We start from the raw sequence: 22823 nt of genomic DNA on the forward strand, positions 1-22823 counted from the left end.
TCTGTGTCGACGCCCGTGGTTAATCAGTCTGCACCTGCTCCTAGGTCTGATAGAGTGACTTTATCTACTACCACTCAGGCTGGTAGGCTCAGGAGTGGGAGAACCTATCACAGCCTGGCCAGACGGTTCTAGCTCCCGCCCTCGGTCTATTTATACCTTCATTTCCTGCTTGCCTTTGCCTGTGATTCTGTCCTGTTTCCTGGCTCTGCTGCTCCTGCTATTATTATTGACCTTGCTTAATTTTGACCCTGGCTTTACTGACTACGCTCCTGCTCTGCGTTTGGTACCTCGTACACTCCTGTTTTGACTCGGCTCGTTCACTGCGCCTGTTGTTCACGGTGTTGCCGTGGGCAACTGCCCCATTTCCCTTAGCTTCTGTGTACATCTTGTCTGTCGTGCACATATTGAGCGTAGGGACCGTCGCCCAGTTGTACGCCGTCGCCTAGGACGGGCCATGCAAGTAGGCAGGGACTGAGTGGCGGGTAAATTAGGGCTCACCTGTCTGTCTCCCTACCCCGTCATTACACATACATTACTCGTGTAACAAGAATATAGCCTTTATATCTCTTCTCGACCTTTGCCTGACTGCTTTTTCATAATATAACATTATAACATTAATAATTTTTCACAAATTTTCTCTTTATTTTTTACTCTAATATGATGTTACAGAATTACTTATTAGAAAATCGGAAGGAAAAGGTTGTTATAATGAGGACAATCCATTATCTGTATACATTTCTTTCTATGTATGCCAACAATTTTATATCTAGAAGTTAGCCACAAATTTTACACCTCTATAAGAGACAATATTTTCCAGAAGACCATGCAGACGAATCACTTGATCAATAAATAATTTAGACAAAGTTTTGGCATTAGGAAGAGGAGGCAATGGAATGAAATGACGCATTTTACTGAAACGGTCCCCCACAACCTAAATGACAGTTTTCCCTTCAGAGGGAGGCGAATCGGTGATAAAATCCATAGACAGATGAGACCGAGGTTTCTGTGGAACAGACAATGGTAGTAGTTCACCCATGGGACGAGTTTGAGGAGTTTTAACGCGAGCGCAGACATCACTAGCAGAGACATAGGAATTTACATCACGAGACAAGGATGTCCACCAATAGAACCGTGAGACTAATTTTTTAGTACCAGTTTTCCCTGGATGGCCACACAAAACAGAATCATGTAACTTATTGAGCAAACAAAATCTAAACTGAGGAGGTACAAACAACCTCCCAGCAGGAATGGTTTGCGGAGCGAGTTGCTGACATTCTTTAATCTCAGCTGAAAGATCTAATGATATTGCAGAAGCCACTATCCCCTTAGATAAAATAGTTTCAGGATGAATGTCGGGAACATGTGAGGAACAGAAACTTCGAGGTAATGCGTCGGCCCGACATTTTTAGACCCGGGTCTATAGGTTGCAATGAAGTCAAACCTGGTAAAGAACAAGGCCCACCTATCGTGTCCGGGATTGAGTCTTTTGGCTGATTCCGGTTTTTGTGGTCACTCAGTACAGTAATTTGATGTCTAGCCCCTTCTAGAAAGTGTCGCAACTCTTCAAACACCCACTTAATAGTAAGAAGTTCATGATTACCTATATCAAAAAATTTGCAAGAAAAAAAAGCACAAGGTCGCAAATTAGTCAATACAGAAGACCCTTGGGATAACGCAGCCCCCACACCTATTTCTGAGGCATCAACCTCAACAATAAAGGGACTAGAAAGGTCAGGTTGAATAAGTACAGGCACTTCCATAAAACACTGTTTTAAGGTTTCAAAGAGACCGCACTAGGTTGCCAATTTACAAGATCAGAATCCACTTTAGTAAGATCTGTCAAAGGTTTGGCAATGGAAGAAAAATTATGAATACATTTTCGGTAATAATTAGCAAAACCCAAGAATCTCTGCAGAGCTTTTAGTGAAGTGGGTTGGACCCCCTCAAGTATTGCCTGAATCTTAGCAGAGTACATACGAAAATCATGATGAGACAACACATATCCCAAGAAATTAACTTCCTGAACTCTGAAAATACATTTTTCAAATTTCGCGTAAAGACAATTTTCCCTCAGTACTTGAAGGACGGACCTTAAATGTTGGACATGAGAGGACCAATCAGAAGAAAATACAAGAATATTGTCCAGATACATTACCACAAAGCGTCCAATAAAATTTCTGAAAATTTCATTAACCAGGTTTTGAAAAATCGCTGGAGCATTTCTTAAACCAAAAGGCATGACCAAATACTCATAATGACAATCTGGTGTAATAAATGCTGTCTTCCACTCATCCCGCTTGTGGATACGAACCAAATTGTAGGCCCCACGTAAATCTAGTTTAGAGAACCACCTGGCTCCTGAGATCTGATTTAAAGGCATGGTGTTGCCCTAAAAACATGTTTTTTTTTTAAAATTTAAACATTTAGTGTGTGGGTGATTAAACATTGTTCAAATTTTTTTTATTTTTTTCGCGAGTCAGGAAATATTATAAATTTTTTCTAATTTATAATACTACCCATTTTTGGTCACTAGATGGAGCTAGTTCCCAAAATTGCAGCATTGCAACATTGGGTTAAAAGCTCTCGCTCTAGTGAGCTCTCAGCATCCCCCCCTCCTTTATCCTGGCTAGTGCCGGGATAAACGAGGGGTTTGAAAGGTTTAACCTCCTACACTGTGTGTCGCCATTTTTTGAGGTAACCCACAGTGTAGTAGGTTTACATACAGTAGTAAACACACACAAACACTAACATACATTGAAATCTCTTACCTGCTCCTGCCGCCGCGGCTCCCTCCGGCCCGTCCGCTCCCTTTGCTGCCGCTGTTCCATGTGCACAAGTCCGGAAGCCGCGACCGGAAGTAGTAATATTACTGTCCGGCCGCGACTTCCGGTCCACAGGAAAATGGCGCCGGACGGCGCCAATTTCGAATAGGACTGTGTGGGAGCGGCGCATGCGCAGTTCCCACACAGACGCCGTACACGGACGTGAATGGGACGGGAGCCGTTCACAGTCCCTATGGGACTGTGGCTGCCGTACTCCATGTCTGTGTGTGTCGTTAATCGACACACACAGAATTGGAACAAAAAATGGCAGCCCCCATAGGGAAGAAAAAGTGTAAAAATAAGAAACAGTAAAACACAAACACACAAATGAATATAAACGTTTTTATTAAAGCACTAACATCTTTAACATATAAAAAAATTATTTGTGATGACACTGTTCCTTTAACAGTTCCGGGATGAGTGGAAGAGGTTATCGATTCTTAATGGTAATCTTATTTAATTCCAGATAGTCGATGCAGGGTCTTAAACCGCCATCCTTCTTTTCAACAAAGAAAAAACCTGCACTCACCGGAGAAGTAGACGGACGAATATGACCCTTACGGAGACTGTCTTTAATATAATCTTTCATGACCTGTCTTTCCAGGGTAGAAAGATTATAAATCCGGCTCTTAGGCAGTTTAGCATTAGGGGGAAGTATAATTGGACAGTCGTACGGTCTATGAGGAGGGAGAGATTCACAAGTGATTTCAGAAAAGACATCCACAAAATCTTGAATACACTCAGACAACAATGATACATTTGTAGTAGACAAAGACATGCAAGAATCAAAACATTTAGAATTCCACTTAATCAAATCTGCTTTAACCCAATCAATAACAGGATTATGTGTCTGCAACCATGGAATACCCAACCCACTTCAGAGGGCAAATTTTCTAGAATAAAGAAAGTGATTTGTTCAGTATGCAAAGTACCCACTTCCAATGTAACAGGCGGAGTAGAGATCTTGACCGACCTCTGAGCGAAAGGGGTATTATCTGTAGCAGAGACTTTGATTGAGGTTCTCAACTGAACAAGGGGGCTAGCCAATATTTTTGCAACCTGAAAAATATAAGAAATTAGCTGCAGAACCATAATCTACAAAAGCTTGACCAGAAACATTATTAAACCATATATTAACCCCTTGGCGCATAATCACATACATGCACGGCATAGAATGCAGCTATTAGCGCATTCCGTCGGGCATGTACGTGATGGAGATCGTGCGGGCACAGAAGCTATGCCTGCACGATCGCCGCGGGTGCCCGACTGTGACTGACAGCCAGGCTACCTCTGCAACTGCTAGGATTGGAAATACCTCCGATCCTGGCCATTTAACACCTTAAATGCTGCGATCAATAGTGACCGCGACATTTAAGTTGTTTGACAGAGGGAGGGAGCTCCCTCTGTCACCGATCGGCCGTCCACGAATGAAATTGCCGAGCGCCGACGGGCTGCCTTGGCTGTATACCTATTAGGCTGTGCCTGAGGCATGGCCTAATAGATTTCATGTCAGTTTTACACTAATGTCAGTTTTGCAATAATGCTTTGGTATACTAAGTATACCAAAGCATAATATAAGCAATCAGAAGATCGCATGATAAAGTTTCCTAGTGGGACTAATAAAAAATAAAAAAATTAACAGTTAAATAAAGTTTATTAAAAAAAAAAAAAGATGAAAGTAAAAATGAAAATAAGACCACTCTTTTCCATAAAAATGGTTTTATTGACTTAAAAAATTAATAAAAGATAAGCAATATAATATATACACACAAAAATTGTGCAATTGAAAAATACAACTCGTTCTGCAAAAAACAAGCCCTCATATGGCTATATTGACATAAGAATAAAAAAAGTTATCACTCTTGGAATGCGGGGAGGAAAAAAACGAAAAATAATGGTTGGTCCTTAAGAACTGAAATAGACCTGCTCCTTAAAAGGTTAACAGGCAAAAGGATTTTTTTCTAAAATGTGGGAAAAACCTGACTGCTTACATGGCATTCCCGTGGACATCTAGGCTCTGAAGTTTTCCGGAGCTGGACGTTCTGGACGTTTGGAACAGTTCTTGAGTGTATGGCCAGTGTCCCCGCAACAGAAACACAGCACCTTGCGTTTCCGAAAAATTCTCCGTTCTTGAGAAGACATAGTGGAGCCCAACTGCATGGGCTTTTGTGTATCAGATGAAGGAATTTCAACGCAGGGAAGGGGAGTGGCCATTGCAGATCTTTCATGTTTTCGCTCTCGTAGTCATTAGTCCAGACGAACAAAAGGGTCATGGTATCCTCTAGAGTCAAGGGCGGAGGTTAATTTATTAAGAGATCTTTCAAGGTTTCTGAAAGGCCTCGGCAGAACTGACATCGGAGTGCAACATCATTCCATTGTGAAGAAATGGACCATTGTCTAAATCTTCGAAAGGACACAATCCTTGCTGGAGAGATAACAGATTGGCCAGATTGATATCGGATTCTCAATAAATTAAACCTAAAACCTCAAATAAGATCTCCACAAAAAAAATTCAGGGGCAACAGGTCTCAGCGAAAAGTCCCAGGCTGGAGGATCACCCTGCAAAAGTGAAATGACGATTCCCACTGGCTGTTGCTCAGTTCCAGAAGAGATACGTCTTAGTCGAAAATATAATTTACAACTGTCATGAAAATTAACAAAAGTCTTACGTCACCAGAGAAACGATCAGGTAAGATCAGCACAGAATTTCAGACATTATGCTACATAAGTGCACTAGTCAGAACTAGACCAGAATTGAAACTGAAGGGGATTGCTTAACCCCATATTCAGTCACTCTCTCATGTCTAGCTCATTCTACATACGTTCATCTAACTAAAATGATTATTTTCACCATCGCAAACATTGCTTCCCTAGCCCTGAACCTTATGGATTTCCCATAAACCCCTACACCTAGCAAATAACTAGTTATCTCTCCCTCTCTTCTACCCATTCTGACTCCCTCTGCTGACCTCCTCCTAAACAGTAAAGCTTTACTCTCCAAACACACACAACCATCTCACGTCCTCTCCTTCTCACACCTACTATCTCTCTCGCTCTACTTCTTCTTACTACTGTAACATATCTCTTAAACCTGGGCCACCTCAGCAGATCCCCACTATCTTATCTCCATACTATTACCGATCAACTTCCACCAACTTTTGTAAGCCCGCAAATCTCAAACATAATTCCTTACCCCTGCTTCTTTTATTGGAGAACTGCTCCTTTAACCCAACACCATCTCTATCCTACCTCACTTCCCCTTCTTTTGAAGTACACTATGTCTGCATATACTCTACCTCCCAGTGGCCATCATCTATCGACCACCAGGCCCTGCCACCATCTTTATCTACCACTTCGCCAGCTGACTCCTACACTTCCTTTGAAATGGCATCCACACCATCATCATGGGTGACTCATCTCACTCACCTGCCTCTAAACTGCTCTCACTTGCCTCCTCATTTGTCACAGCAGTCCTTGACAGCCATTCACAAAGAGGGCCAGGCACTACACCTTTCTTTTCCCTGCCTTGGTTCCCTATTTAACCTCTCAAACTGGCCTCTCCCCCTATCTAACTAAAATGTACTTACATTCTTTTCCATTTTCTCTTCAGCTGCCCCCCTCAGTCCAGAAATCAGCACACCCTCCCAGCTTAAATCTCTTGATATTTATACACTCTCTCTCTCTTCTACCAGATTTTCATTTAATGGCACAGAAGCCGCCACTGTTTTCTATACTTAAGTGCTCCTCCCAGTCATCCCTCTCACAAAATAAACTCCACAAATCAATAGTCAACCCTGGCAGAACAATCTGATGAAAAAGCTGAGACATGCTTCCAGGGTTGCAGAGTGACATTGGAAGAAAATCCACCCAAGGAAGACTTCACAACATACAAAGAAGCACTTCTCAAGTTCAAATCCGCAAACACTTCTTCTAAACAGGACAACTTCACTACTGTCATATCTTCTCGGTCCCACAACCCCAAACATTTATTCAATACCACTCTCTACTCAGTCCTCTGGTGCCTGCTCTCACACCTCTCATCTCATCTGAGTACTTTGCACCACATTTTAAACATAAGATGTACAACTCCAAAGAAAGCTTCAACCTGTAGCTCCTGCCCTAACCTTACTACTGTCTTTATCCCAGCCCTAATCCACTTATTTAACATATCACTATCCACTGGGGTTTGCCCTTCTTCATTTAAACATGAAACTCACACCCATCCTTAAGAAATCATCACTAGATCTGTCCTATTTGCCCAACTATCTCATTACTCCTATTTGCTTCAGAACTCCTTGAACTACATGTCCACCTTGAACTGTCCTACCACCTCTCATCCAACTCTCTTTTTGATCATCTACAACCTTACTTCAGAACCCACCATTCTACTAAAACGTCCTTATCCAAAATGACTGATGATCTTTTAACTGCCAAAGCCCAAAGCCAGACAATATTACTCTGGGCTCCCTCTAGACCTGTCCTCTGCCTTCGACACAGTTGACCACCCACTCCCTCCTGTCACAAATTCTCTCATCTCTTGGTTTCACAGACCTGGCCCTCTCCTTGATATCTTCATACCTCACCAACCAAACATTTAGTGTTTTCCACTCACATACTACCTCCTCATCTTGCTTTCTCTATGTTGGTGTCCCTCAATGCTCTGTCCTGGGACCACCTCTCTTCTCCATTTACACCTTTGGTCTGGGACCGCTCATAAAATCCCATGGCCATCAGTACCATTTCTATGTTGACGACACCCAAATGTAAAGGGCCTTTTATACCTGCCGATATTCGGCCAATGCAGCGAGCGCCGATCAACGAGACATCGTTGATCGACACTCATTTGCTCCTGTCACACAAAGCTATGTATGGGGACGAGCCAGCGCTACTCCAATCGCTCGCCCCCATACGTTATTATCATGTTGAGAGCATCTCTTTGTTTACACAGGGAGATGTGCTGTCGACAACGATAATATTTAACTTTTATAAAACAATACGTTCAGCAGATGATCGAGCGTTTGCTCGTTCATTTGCTGATCGCTGCCCTGTTTACACAGGGCAATAATAAGCAACGAACGTTCTATGAACGCTTGTCTGCCCGGTAATCACCCAGTCTAAAAGGGCCTTAACTCTTTGGCCCAGATGTCAACTAACTGGTTTCCAGAGTTTCAGATTGTCTAACAGCTATATCCTCCTTCACTTCCCACTTCCTAAAACTTAACATGGAGAAAACTGAATTCATAATTTCCCCCCCATTTCACTCAATAACAGTTAAAGAGGCTCTGTCACCAGATTATAAGTGCCCTATCTCCTACATAATCTGATTGGTGCTGTAATGTAGATAACAGCAGTGTTTTTTATTTTGAAAAACGATCATTTTTGAGCAAGTTATGAGCTAGTTTAGATTTATGCTAATGAGTTTCTCAATGGACAACTGGGTGTGTTTTTACTTCTTACTTTGTGAAGAGAAGTGTATGAGGCTGACCAATCATTGACTAATCAGTGTCCTACACTTCTCATTGTTCCAGCCCAGCTTCTTTCACTGCACAATCACACTGTGCTGTGGATCATGCTGGGCTGGAACAATGAGAAGTGTATGAAGCTGATTAGTCACTGATTGGTCAGCCTCATACACTCCTCTGTACAACAGCCAGTTGGTAAAAAGTAAAAACACGCCCAGTTGTCCATTGAGAAACTCATTAGCAAGAAAGCCCCTAAAAATCGTGTATAACACTGTTTAAACCAATAATGAAAGGACCCTAGTGGTTGGCAGGCGGGTAGCGGATACAAAAAAGAACAAATGTGCCAAAGGCACACCGAAAGCCAAATTTCCCAGCCAGTAACAAATATATTAAAATGTAACTTTTATTATTTTACCATTAAAGAAGTCCATGAGGACATATACAATGAGCACAGACGATTAAAATTTGCAGCCAGTGTTAATTTAGCACACGCTCTGTTTGAACTCTCTCTGCATACTTGCCAGACAGAGTGTGAGTGAATTGAATTTAAACGTGTCAGGCCATCAGCTGTAGACTGCTCAGCCTAAATATATCGTAGTAAGCGTGCTCTGGTTGCTAATAGGACCTGGCTGTTTTAAAAGATTGTGTATAGCCCCCCCCCCCCCCGACATGTTTCGCTGTTAACACAGCGTCCTCAGGGGATCAAAACTAGCCCCGTTTTGATCCCATGAGGACGCTGTGTTAACAGCGAAACATGTCGGGGGGGGGGGGGGGGGGGGCTATACACAATCTTTGTATCCATAGCCAGATGTGATCCTTCCTCCATCCTTTGCTGAATCATCGCTGTGAGCGTTTGTTCTAGAATGAATATCAGCGGCATAACATCGTTCATTCCGCTAGCGTCACGGCTCACAAATCGTGTGGCCTCTTCAAAGGGCCTCAAAACGCGACATGCGTCTCTAACCAGCTGCCAGTGCCTGACCTCGAAATTACACTGGCTCCAAACGCTGCCCATCTGCTGCATCAGGAAATCATTCACGGCTTTTCGATGTTCGTACAGACGGTCCAACATGTGCAGGGTGGAATTCCAGCGTGTTGGAACGTCGCAAATCAGGCTGTGTTCTGGGAGAATGTTTTGACGCTGCAAGTCCAGGAGGGCGTGCTTAAATGCATACGAACGTCTAAAGCGAACGCAAACCCTCCTGGACATGGCCAGCACACCCTTCAAACCAACATATGACTTTAAGAAGCGTATTATGACCAGATTGATCACATGTGCCATGCAAGGAGCGTGTGTCAGGTGACCTAGACGCAGTGCAGCCACAACGTTCTTCCCGTTATCAGAGACAACATTGCCCAGTTTGTGTTTCAGAGGAGACAGAAAGCGTGCGATTTCCTCCTTGATGCACAGCAGCAGCTCCTGCCCTGTGTGGCTTTTCTCGCCCATGGTCAGCAGGTGTAAGACAGCGTTGTGGCGCTTCACCTTGCACCTATGAAAAGAGGAGGGAGGAGGAGTGGAAGATACGCTGCGGACTGCAAAATATTGACCCAGTGGGCCGTGAAAGACATGTAGTGTCCCTGCCCATAGTTGCTGCTCCATGTGTCGACGGTGGCATGTACCCTGCTACACACGGATAATTGCAAGGACTGGCCCACCTTTTCCTCCACGTGCTTGTGCAAGGCAGGGACAGCTGTTTTGGAGAAGTAATGGCGGCTAGGTATTCGCCACCTAGGCTGAGCGCCTAGGTGGCGACCAGGTGGTACGGCAGCGACTGCACCACCAACAACTTAGCCAGGTGTGAATTAAGCCGCACGACAAGTGGATGACTGGGTATATATTGTTGCTTATTGGACAACGATTCCGTAATGGATAACTGACGGGACGTAGGAGGAGCACTAGATGACAGTGATGATGATGACAACGAGATGGTGGATAAGGCCTGGCTACTACTAAGATGACAGGGACTCGGAGCAGCAGCGGCAGAGGGGTCTTCATTAGATGTACATGATGGTGGGCATGTCGATTGTCCCACATGGCCTTGTGATGCCGCTCCATGTGTTTACGTAGAGCGGTAGTTCCTACATTGCTGCCCTGCCCACGCCTTACTTTCTGCTTGCAGATACGGCACTGTGCCATGTTTTCGTCCTCCGGGAAGGTACAGAAAAATTGCCACATGGCAGAGTACCGTAAAGAGGTAGTACCACGTCCACCACCACCACCACCCGAGCTTGCCCCTTGTCTGGCAGGCTTTTTTCGGGAGCCTACACCAGTAGCATCAGTGTCGCCGTCACCGGCTCCTGAGCTGACCCTACCGCTGCAACGTTTTGCAGATTTACTTCTGCCCCTACCTCGGCTTGGCTGTTTATCTGTGCCAGTGCCGCCACTACTACCCTCCTCCTCTGACGCCGTCATCACCTCGTCACCTGGTTCCCACATCCTGTCTAAAACAACATCATCATCATAGCCCTCCTCATCATCCCCGCCACTTCTGTCACTGTGTTGTGAATGTAATGTGACAGCTACCACCAACACCCCCACTACAGCAGCTATGCGTCTCGGACACCGCTTCCACCTCCACCACCGCCGCAACACACTCCGTTGGCTGACTCGCGCAAAACAAATCATCATCACTATGTTGTTCAGTATCTTCCTTCGCACCCGAGGAGATGTCTCTTAGGACTTTCAGGAAAGTTGGCTTCCCGCTAGGAAGGAGGAGTGAAGACATAGATGATGGAATGGAAATGCTAGAAATACCCATATTACTACTGTCACTGTGCCAAGGAACTGTAGAGGATCTGGAATCCAATGACGAAACCTGGCTTGAAGCCAGATCGTCGGAGTCTGCCTGCTGAGATGACCGCGAGACAGCCAACCAGTCCACAATGGCCGTATTGTCTAAACTAACCCGCCCACCGGAGGAGATGGACAAGTCTGGCTTGCTGATACTGCTACTACTACCAGCAGGCACATGGCTGCTGCTACTAGTAGAACTTGGCACATGTCTTGTGCCACAAATGCTTGTACTGGGTCTGGCACCAAGAGATCCAACATGGCATGGGTGTTTTTTCCTCTACCCCGTCCTTTCACAACCTTTTTTTTACCAGACATTTCACTGCTGGAGTGCAGCAAGTTGAATTAAAACCCCTTCCCCTACTAGAGGAATGAGGCCCTTATAAAATATTATTTGGACTGGCTGAAAATTAGTGACTGTGAATCGGTGGCAGTCAGTGTATGCTGTGACTTGTATAATAGCACCAAAGGCACCGGCTGTACTTAATTAGCACGTTGAATTAAACCCTTAGACAGAAATGAGGCCCTTTTAAATTGTTATTCGGACTGGCGGAAAATCAGTGACTCATAAGGTGCCAGTCAGTCAGGGAATGCTGGGCGTTGTAGTACTACAAAGGCTGCCTGTATTGCAAGTTGGATGTTAACCCATGCAACGGGGATGAGCCCCTTCTAAAAGCTTATTCACACACTGGCTTGGCAAATGGCAATGAATGATAATTTCTATCAGCCACGGTGCACTCAGGGAATGCTGGGCATTGTAGTACTACAAAGGCTGCCTGTATTGCAAGTTGGATTGTTAACCCATGCAACGGGGATGAGCCCCTTCTAAAAGCTTATTCACACACTGGCTTGGCAAATGGCAATGAATGAGAATTTCTATCAGCCACTGTGCACTCAGGGAATGCTGGGTGTTGTAGTACTACAAAGGCTGCCTGTATTGCAAGTTGGATTGTTAACCCATGCAACGGGGATGAGCCCCTTCTAAAAGCTTATTCACAAACTGGCTTGGCAAATGGCAATGAATGAGAATTTCTATCAGCCACTGTGCACTCAGGGAATGCTGGGCGTTGTAGTACTACAAAGGCTGCCTGTATTGCAAGTTGGATTGTTAACCCATGCAACGGGGATGAGCCCCTTCTAAAAGCTTATTCACACACTGGCTTGGCAAATGGCAATGAATGAGAATTTCTATTAGCCACTGTGCACTCAGGGAATGCTGGGCGTTGTAGTACTACAAAGGCTGCCTGTATTGCAAGTTGGATGTTAACTCATGAAACAGGAATGAGCCCCTTATAGAAGCTTATTCACACACTGGCTTGGCAAATGGCAATGAAGAATGGCAAATGGAGAATTTGTATTGCAATTTCGATGTTGAGAGTAGACTACCGCTGTAGTGGATGAGCCCCTTCGATTGCTGGATTCCTGGCTTTTAGATTCCTAAAGCTTTCCCTTACTGCACAGAGATGCTATCCCTACAGCTCCTGTCTCTAAAATGGCCGCTGAGCTCCGTGCATAGACTTTTATTGCAGGCTTAAGCCCGCCCCTATGCTGCCTCCCGATTGGCTGGGAGAGCCGTTTGCAAGGCATTATGGGGTAGCCTGATGTCAGGTGATATTTTGAAATCCTCCATTTTAGATCTAACATGTGGCAGGCGCCAAAATGTAGCCGGGTTCGGTCAAAACGGGTTCGGCCGAACCCGGTGAAGTTCGGATTCGTTGCGAACCAAACTTTTCACGATGTTCGGACCGAAACCGGGTTCGGTTGTCCCGGTTCGCTCATATCTATTCCTCATGTTTAAGTCAACAAAAATGCAAGTACATGCCTTCATCATCTCCCTTCTAGACTATTACAACATCCTTCTCTGGTCTCCAACCTGAAACTCTTAAACCTTTCCAATCTCCCCTAAACTCTGCTGCCAGGTTTATCTATCTCTCTGCTTGTTTCACCTCTGCCTCTCTCCACTGTTAATCCCTTCACTGGCTGCTCATTGCCCAGCGAAGTTCAAAATATTAACAATATCATACAACTTCCATACATCTCTGCCCTAATCTCTTGAGACCTTCTCCAGACCTTCTGTTTTGCTCTCCTCTTATATGCTCCTCACCTTATTGTCTCCAAAAATTTTCCCGTGCATCCCCTATTCACTGGAACTCTCTACCTTCACTCATCCTCTCTTCCACTATTCAAACCCTGAGATGCAACAAAACAAAAAAAAAACACCTCTTCAGAAAAGCTTACTACATAAAAAAACCCTGCTTCCACTACTGTCTCCTTCCTTCCTTTCAATGTAGATTGTAAACCCTCATGGGCAAAGTCCACTCTCCTTTTGTCACTGTCTGTCATTTATTAAAGTCAAGTTTATTGTACTTATTTTTATTGTCTAGTGTCATGCACTTAAACTCCCATACGTACAACACCCTTCCTTCAATTAACCCCTAGGCGCATGAGGACGCAACTGTACGTCCATGCGTACAGTTACTGCGTGGTTCCCGGTGCACACTGTCGGCGACAGTGTGCATCGGGAACCGGGAGGCCAGCTGTCCCTGACAGCTGACACTCCACTGTATGCCGATCAGCGGCTTGTTTCTGCTGATATCGCCAATTAACCCCTTGATTGCGGTGATTGATTGCAATCACCGCATTCATGGGTTTCTAGCTCATCGGTAGATCTCACGATGTAATCGTGAGGTTTGCAGATGGCTAGCATGGCGATCGGAGGCCAAGTAATGGTCCCCGTGTCTGCCATGTACGGAAGCCTATCAGGAGCAGCCTCCTGATAGACTTCCTGTCATAGTGACAGAACGTCACTGCCGTTCACGATGCACACTGTCGATGACAGTGTCTGTGACAGTCCCTGACAGCTGACACTCCACTAGTTGCCGATCAGCGGCTCGATTGCGATCCCCGCATGTACAGGGTTTGTAGCACATCAGCAGCCCCCATGCAATTGTGGGGGCTGCTGATGCTTGTGATGGCACCCGGGGGCCAGACAACGGCCCCCGGGTCTGCCATGTATGCAAGCCTATGAGGATCAGCCTCTAGCTGGTCCTCGTAGACTAACTGTCAGAGTGACTGTGACGTCACACTGACAGTTGGAATACATTACACTACCTAGGTAGTGTAATTTATTCTAGCAGCGATCACAGCTGCAGGTAAAAAAAGAAAGTGTAAAAAGTAAAGAAAAAATTAAAAAAAAGTTAATAAAAATGTTTTACAAAAGTGTAAAAATAAAAGATTTTTTTTTCCTATAAGTCTCTTATTATAGGAAAAAAATGAAACCGTTAAAAAACAGTACACATATTTGGTATCACCGCGTTCGTAACGACCCAATCTATAGCACTATAATGTTATTTTTACCGCACGGTGAACGCCGCACAAAAAACAAACTAAAAACAATGCCAGAATCACTATTTTTTGGTCAACACCACTTCCAAAATAGAGAATAAAAAGTGATCAAAAAGTCAGATGTACCCAAATATAGTACCAATAAAAACTACAACCCGTCCCGCAAAAAACAAGCCCTTACACCACTTTTTTGACTGAAAAATAAAAAAGTTACAGCTCTCAGAATATGGTGACACAGAAAATAAATTATTTTATAAAGAAGTGATTTTATTGTGCAAACGCTGCAAAACATAAAAAAACTATATACATATGGTATCGCCGTAATTGTACCGACCCGCAGAATAAAGTACAATTGTCATTTATACCGCATTATGAACGCCGTAAGAAATAAAAAATGTAAAACGCCAAAATCACTGTTTTTGGCCACCAAAGCTCTAAATAAAATGTAACAAAAGGTGATCAATAATTTGCATCTACCAAAAAATGGTACCAATAAAAACTACAGCTTATCTTGCCAAAAATAAGCCCTCACACCGCTCAATTCATGGAAAAATAAAAAAGTTACGGCGTTTGGAAGGCGGGGAATGAAAAACTAAAATGGAAAAGCAAAAAAGGAACAGTCCTGCAAAGGTTAATTAATTTCTATTAAAAAAATTAATTACTACCACATGTGGGATATTGTCATACTCGGGAGAGATTGCGCTACAAATTTAGGGCGACTTTTTCTCCTTTATCCCTTGTGAAAATGAAAAAATTCAACATTTTAGTGGACAAAAATGTTTATATTCATTTTCACGGCCTAGTTCTACTAAATTCTGCAAAAGACCTGTGTGGTATAAATGCTTACTATACCCCTAGAAAAATTCATTGAGGGGTCTAGTTTCCAAAATGGGGTCACTTTTGGGGGGTTTCCACTATTTTGTTCCCTCCAGGGCGTTGCAATCGCGACATGGCACTGAAAATCAATCCAGCAAAATCTGTGCTCCAAAATCCAAATTGCGCTCCCTTCCTTCTGAGCGCTGCCGTGGGTCCAATCAGCAGTTTATTACCATATATGGGGTATTTCCGTAATCGGGAGAAGATGCTTTACAAATGTTGGGGTGAATTTTCTTCTTTATTCCTTGTAAATATTAAAAATGTCTATGTTATTTCAGAAAAAAAGTAGATTTTCATTTTCACAGACTAACTCCAATAAATATAGCAAAATACCTGTGTCGTCAAAGTGCTAACTATACCCCTAGATAAATGCCTTGAGGGGTCTAGTTTCCAAAATGGGGTCACTTTTGGGGAGTTTCCATTGTTTTGGCACCTCAAGACCTCTTCAAACTCAACATGGTGCCTAAAATATAATCTAAAAATAAGCAGGCCCCAAAATCCACTAGGTGCTCCTTTGCTTCTAAGCCCGGTGTTTCAGTCCATTACCGCACTAGGGCCACATGTGGGATATTCCTAAAAACTGCAGGACCTGGGCAATAAATATTGAGTTGTATTTCTCTGGTAAAACCTTCTGTGTTACACAATTTTTTTTATTACAAATGAATTTCGGAAAAAAAAGGAGAAATTTGTAAATTTCCCCTCTACTTTGCTTTATTTCTGTGAAACGCCTAAAGGGTTAAAATACTTTCTGAATGCTGTTTTGAATACTTTGAGGGGTGCAGTTTTTAAAATGGGGTAATTTATTGGGGTATTCTAAATTAATATATAAGGCCCTCAAAACCACTTCAGAACTGAACTGGCCTCTGTAAAAATAGCCTTTTGAAATTTTCTTGAAAATGTGAGAAATTACTGCTAAGCCTTGTAACGTCCTAGAAAAATAAAAGGATGTTCAAAAAACGATGCAAATATAAAGTACACATATGGGAAATGGTAACTAGTGACTGTTTTGTGTGGTATTACTATCGGTTTTACAAGCAGATACATTTACATTTAGAAAAATGCACATTATTGCAAATTTTATCAAAATTTTGGTGTTTTTCACGAATAAATATTGAATTTATCGACCAAATTTTTCCACTATTATAAAGTACAATATGTCACGAGAAAACAATCTCAGAATCGCTTGGATAGGTAAAAGCATTCCGAAGTTATTACCACATAAAGTGACACATGTCAGATTTGAAAAAATCGGCTATGCCACAAGGCCAAAACAGGCTGCGTCCTAAGGGTATGTGCACACACACTAATTACGTCCGTAATTGACGGACGTATTTCGGCCGCAAGTCCCGGACCGAACACAGTGCAGGGAGCCGGGCTCCTAGCATCATACTTATGTACGATGCTAGGAGTCCCTGCCTCGCTGCAGGACAACTGTCCCATACTGAAAACATGATTACAGTACGGGACAGTTGTCCTGCAGCGAGGCAGGGACTCCTAGCATCGTACATAAGTATGATGCTAGGAGCCCGGCTCCCTGCACGGTGTTCGGTCCGGGACTTGCGGCCGAAATACGTCCGTCAATTACGGACGTAATTAGTGTGTGTGCACATACCCTAAAGGGGTTAATGGTGCTTTAAGATAAATAATAATAATAGTGCATTTCCCCTGCAGCGACCAGGCTGCATCCAGCTGGGCAAGAGCCACGTTTCATTAGCGGCTCTCCACTTAGACTAATAATATAGATCATGTTAAAAGGGGTTGTCTTGATGATGTTAACAGGGCACTGTATAATAAATTACAGCATGCTTTACAGTATAATAAATAAGCTAGTATGTTCATTTTAACCATTTGTTAACTTAACCATTTGTTAAAAAACATTTGTTTACTTATTTCCCGCATTCGATTCTATTGTAATATGGATAATTACTTTTTTTTTTAACTGCATCCTATGATTAGATTTAAACTGCAGAATCTAGAGTGCAGGGCTTGAGGGGGCATTGCATAGCTTAAAGAGTAAAAATAAAGCGAAGATAGAAGTTATGCATCTCCCCTTCAGGACCTGCACTAGGTATGAAACAGTGTATCACAGTTCCGTGAGGTTTCCGCTTTTTTGACTGACTCAAGAGTTCAGTCGACACATCAATGGAAACCGAATGCTGATGTGAACACACCCTTACCCACACAGAAAAAAGGGGAAATGAACTCTGCTAACCTGGGTGGAAGCTCCACAGAGTTTTGGAGATGTTTGAATTTGGAGCATTCTTGAATTATCCTGGATACGGTTAGAGGGGCCTGTTCATTATCATCATCATCATCATCATTATTATTATTAATAATTATAATAATCATAATAATAATCATAATAATCATAATAAAATGGTCTTTAAGTTTTACACATAAATGTTGAACTAATTTAAAGATATTCCAATAGAGTACATGCAATCACATCCTTTCATACAGAGTAACCAAAAACATTGCCCTAATGGGCCACTCTTGGAACTCTTTTCTGTGATGAACTACTTGCAATTGTACACATACATTTTCTATCAGTCCTCGAAGGCTTATTTTACACTGATTAATTTATGCTATTAAAGGGGTTGTCTGACCCCATGACATTTTTTACAAAGAGCATTCATGGCTATAAAATACCAAAAGATGTAATACTCACTTTACCAATCCCCGACCGCTTCATTTGCCGGCGCTTCCCTGGTCCCCAGTCGGTCCCTGCTTTTGTCATTTTATAGCCATGTACGCGATTTTAAAAAAAAAATCATGGTGTTTGGACAAACCCTGTATGCTTATGGAATTTTTTTTTTATTTTAGAATAATGATTTTCTAAGGATTTTAGAAAAATATTAAATCACTTCTAAAAAAAAAGTGTGTAAATAGATCTTTAAGGAGAGACCTTCCCAACCTCCAGCCTTCAGGCATGCTGGTTGTAATGTTGGTGAAAAAAAATATGTGCATTTCGCTGCAAAGCAGTGAAGAGACAGGACTGGGAGAATTCTACATTTCCCATTATTTTTACTTGTTGCCTGACCTGCACCTCTCTTCTTTTTTTCTGCTTTTCAAAATTGCTTTCAGATTTTTTTTTCCTCTTTCCCTCCAAGTTACTCAAATTTCGTTAAAGAAAAAGCAGATCTGGTTGTACCGTACGTGTTACCAGGTAGGTGTCTTGCTCATTACTCTGGAGGCTAGTATAACCATATAAAATTAACCTTTTCACAACCTTTAACGTGCTTAACATATAGAGATTCATTTTTTTCCCCTGTCATTTGGGGTAAAAGTAGTTATTACTTAACTGGAAAACACAATGTGACTAATGTGAGAAAGATGTATAGAAACGTGGATTTGATGCAGCTGAATGATATTAAAGGGCGTTATCGTCAGCTGCCATTTTATGTGTAGACTTTGTGTCACTTGTCAATTTCAAAGGCAACCAAATGGCAGAAATATACTAAACAGATACGTATGGAGTTAATTTGCTGAATGAATATTTGTGGATCTGTGGTGTTCAATTGTAACTAGATCAGTCAAATGATGGGTAGTAATGTAAAATATGGTGCAGAGAATTAGGGGGCATCTAATGGTTTCAACATATGCTACTATATTGTAACATTATGACTTATACCATACTGGTTTAAGTTCCCTTTTATTATGGCGGGTTATATATTTTTTATATATAAACACACACACACACACACACACACACACACACACACAGTTGAACAGTGTACTTCAAATACAGAACAATAATATCTATTTTAAATTATTGTTTTTTTGTGATGAAAATATGGAACACAAGGTATATTATTTTTACAACCAAATATAATACAGTTTAAAATAGGTTATAAAATAGCCGAAATATAAATCTTCCACTTTCACAGATTTATTAATCAAAATTTTCTAGATTTCTGGCTCAAATTGTGGAACAAAGCTGGTCTACATGCCAGGTGCCAAATTTATTATGTGTATTATACACTTTTTATACCTTACTAGTCAGTTTTAAAAAGTGTCTAGGAGTCATAAAATGCATCAGATTTATTAATGGTGTGAACCATTTCTTTGCACAAATTATTGGGGTAAAGTACGCCAGGTAAGAAGTGGCATAAGGAAGAGAAAAGTGTCTAACAAGTCTGCCAAATTTATCATACAGGGTGCACTACTGTGATTAATTTGGCACAGTTTCTGCCTGTCTGTTCTAGTTTTATCTTGTCGAAATTAACAAATCTGCCTCTAAATGCTTTTGACTATTGCGTTTTTTATTAGTATATTAGGATATGTATAAAATTATCGCAGCTTTGTTAGTATTTATTTATAAATATTATTATTAAAAGTAACATGAATAATAATATACAATTATTAATAAAACTAATATGCCTTAAATATAATTTTACAAAATCAAGAGGTTTAATAAAAGACAAGCTATACAAGCAATTCGTATTAAGTTTGTATCAAGTGTGTTAAATACTGTTAGGGCTTGTCCACACGTAACGGAATTGCTGCATATTTTCCGTTTGGTATTGCAAATGGAAAATACGCAGCAGAATACAGTAGCAGCAAAAGTGTGTGAGATTTAACAAATCTCATCCACACTCTGCGTAAAATTTCCGAGCAGAAATTGACCTGCGATACGTATTTTTCGTACCGCAGCATGTCAATTACTGCTGTGGAAAGTGGACAGAATTGCTGCGTTTTTCAGAGGAGATGTCACCATCTCCCAACATTGAGAAAAACACAACATTTTCTGTAGTAAAAAAACTCAGGAAATGGTGCAGATTTTCCGCAGTTGAAATCCTGCTAGTTTCTGTGGAATTGCTGCAAAGATTTTCTGCAGCAATGCCATTACGTGTGGACAAGCCCTTATCCTGTTAAAAATAAAAAATTACATAGTTGAAATTGAACTTTTTACTGGCAAACAAACACACACAAACAAAATAAAGTATGTTTATAATAAACAGCTAAAAAAAAACTAGAAAATTATTAGTCTCAACATCTGCAGGCACTGATGTCGGGAGCTGTGAATGTGCTGATTAACCCTTTGTTAAGATTTGAAGCCTACCACAGTCCTTTACATATTTCGTAGACTCTCTAATGTTTGTTGACAACATTTGAAATGAGTTTACTTCAAAGCCAAAGTAAATTAAACCAGAGATGCTACACTTTTTGTTTGTTCCATTGTCCTAAGGGTATGTTCACACGCTGAGAGGCAGTTACGTGTGAAAAGACAGGCTGTTAACAGCTGCCTCGTTTCACACGTAAAAGCTCCTCGTAAAAGCCCTGCACTTCTTTGCCGAGGCAGTAAATTTACGGGTCGTCGTTTGACAGCTGTCAAACGACGACTCGTAAATAACAGGTCGTCTGCACAGTACGTCGGCAAACCCATTCAAATGAATGGGCAGATGTTTGCCGACGTATTGTAGCCCTATTTTCAGACGTAAAACGAGGCATAATACGCCTCGTATACGTCTGAAATTTGGCCGTGTGAACATACCCTAAAGATTACACAATGCAAAGTGACCGAATTGCACGACTTGGGTGTGTCTTTGGCTCATCATTTGGGGCTGGTTTGTCATAGTACATTCCCACTTTGTTCTATATTCAAGAGAGAGAGAGAGAGAGAGAGAGAGAGAGAGAGAGAGAGAGAGAGAGAGAAAAAAAAGGTAGATTTTGTATCAGTATCTGTTTACTGAATTGAATGTTATATTTTTACAGTTCCTCCCAGGGTAGAATAAAAGATACGTCACTGTAACTTATACATATGCCTCAATCAGGGCCGCCATCAGGGGGGTATTAGGGGTAGTGGTGTGAGGGGCCCGGCCAAACCTAACTGAAAGGGGGGCCCGGCAACTGCCGCAACATTCTTTTGGTAGGAAAAAACGGGCCCCTGTAATGGGGCCCGTTTTTTTCACCAAAAGAATGTCGTGAGCTGCTGCTGCTGCTGCGGGCCCCCTCCCCTCGTCATGGGGGGCCGTCAAACAGTCCGCCCGCAGCGCGCACCCGATCGCGCGCACAAGGAAACTCCCGCGCGTGCACACTCGCGAGCGCGCACCCACGAACGCCCGCACCCGCGATCGGCCGCGCGCGCACCCGCGATCGACCGCGCGCGCACCCGCGAACGAAGCGCGCGCAGCCGCGGACACACATGGACAAAACTTACCTGGAGCCTGGCTGGAGGTGAAGGACTGGACGTCTGGACCGAAGACCTCGCCTGGAAGACATCGCCGGAAGAGGACTTGAGTGGGAGCAGCTCTTCTGACACGGTGAGTAAATTATCTCAAAGTGCTGTTTATGTATGGCCCTGTTCACACAGTATTTTGCAGGCAAAAAAAAATCTGCCTCAAAATTCCTTAAAGAATTTTGAGGCAGATTTTGACCTGCCCACACTATCTTGCCGCGTTTTTTTGCTGTGTTTTTTGCTCGCGGCGATTGAGGACAGCAGACAAAAAACGCAGCGAAAAATGCATTTTCTGCCTCCCATTGATTTCGATGAGAGGTTAGAGGCGGAACCGCGGTAAGAAAGGACGTGCTGCTTTTTCTTTTCTCCGCGACTGGCTCCCATTGATTTCAGATTAAATCAATGGGAGGCGGTTTTGGAAGTCTTTTGGTGCTGATTCTGACGCAGTGTCCGGGTCAATATCAAGGCCCAAAAACTCTGTGAACTGGGCCTTATTGTTAGGGCTTATTCAGACGAACGTGTAATACATCCGTGCAACGCGCGTGATTTTCACGCGCCTCGCACGGACCTATGTTACTCTATGGGGCCGTGCAGACTGTCAGTGATTTTCACGCAGCGTGTGTCCGTGTGTCCGCTGCGTAAAACTCACGACATGTCCGATATTTGTGCATTGTTCGCGCATCACGCACCCATTGAAGTCAATGGGTGCGTGAAAATCACGCCCAGCACTTCCGCAGCCGGATAAACTATGAATGAAAACAGAAAAGCACCACGAGCTACAAACATACAAACAGAGTGTCATAATGATGGCGGCTGCGCGAAAATCACGCAGCCGCGCATCATACGCTGCTGACACACGGAGCTGTTATGGACCTTTTGCATGCGCAAAACGCCACGTTTTTTGCGCGTGCAAAAAGCACACGCTCGTGTGAATCCGGCCTTAGGGTAGGAACACACTAGGCATGAACACTGCGGATTTTATGCAACACATTTTATTGTGGATAATCCGCAGCGTATCACAGTCGCAGCAGAGTGGGTGAGATTAGAACAAATCTCATCCGCACGCTGCAAAAATAATGGACCTGCAGTGTGACTTTTGGCTTTTTAAGCCGCAGCATGTCAATGTATTCTGTGGAATCGCCGCTCGTCTGTTGCAGAAATGCTGCGGTTCTGCCGCAAAAATCACACATGAGAAGAAAAAAAGGTACTTTTTTAAATTGATAAAGTTTAGACTTACCACGGCCGTAGTCCTGGTGACGCATCTCTCTCTTCTGAACGTAGCCCCGCCTCCTGTCATGACGTTTCATCCCATGTGACTGCTGCAGCGGTCACATGGTCTACAGCGTCAT

Source organism: Rhinoderma darwinii, chromosome 13 (genome assembly GCF_050947455.1).
Source record: "Rhinoderma darwinii isolate aRhiDar2 chromosome 13, aRhiDar2.hap1, whole genome shotgun sequence".
Lineage (NCBI taxonomy): Eukaryota > Metazoa > Chordata > Amphibia > Anura > Rhinodermatidae > Rhinoderma > Rhinoderma darwinii.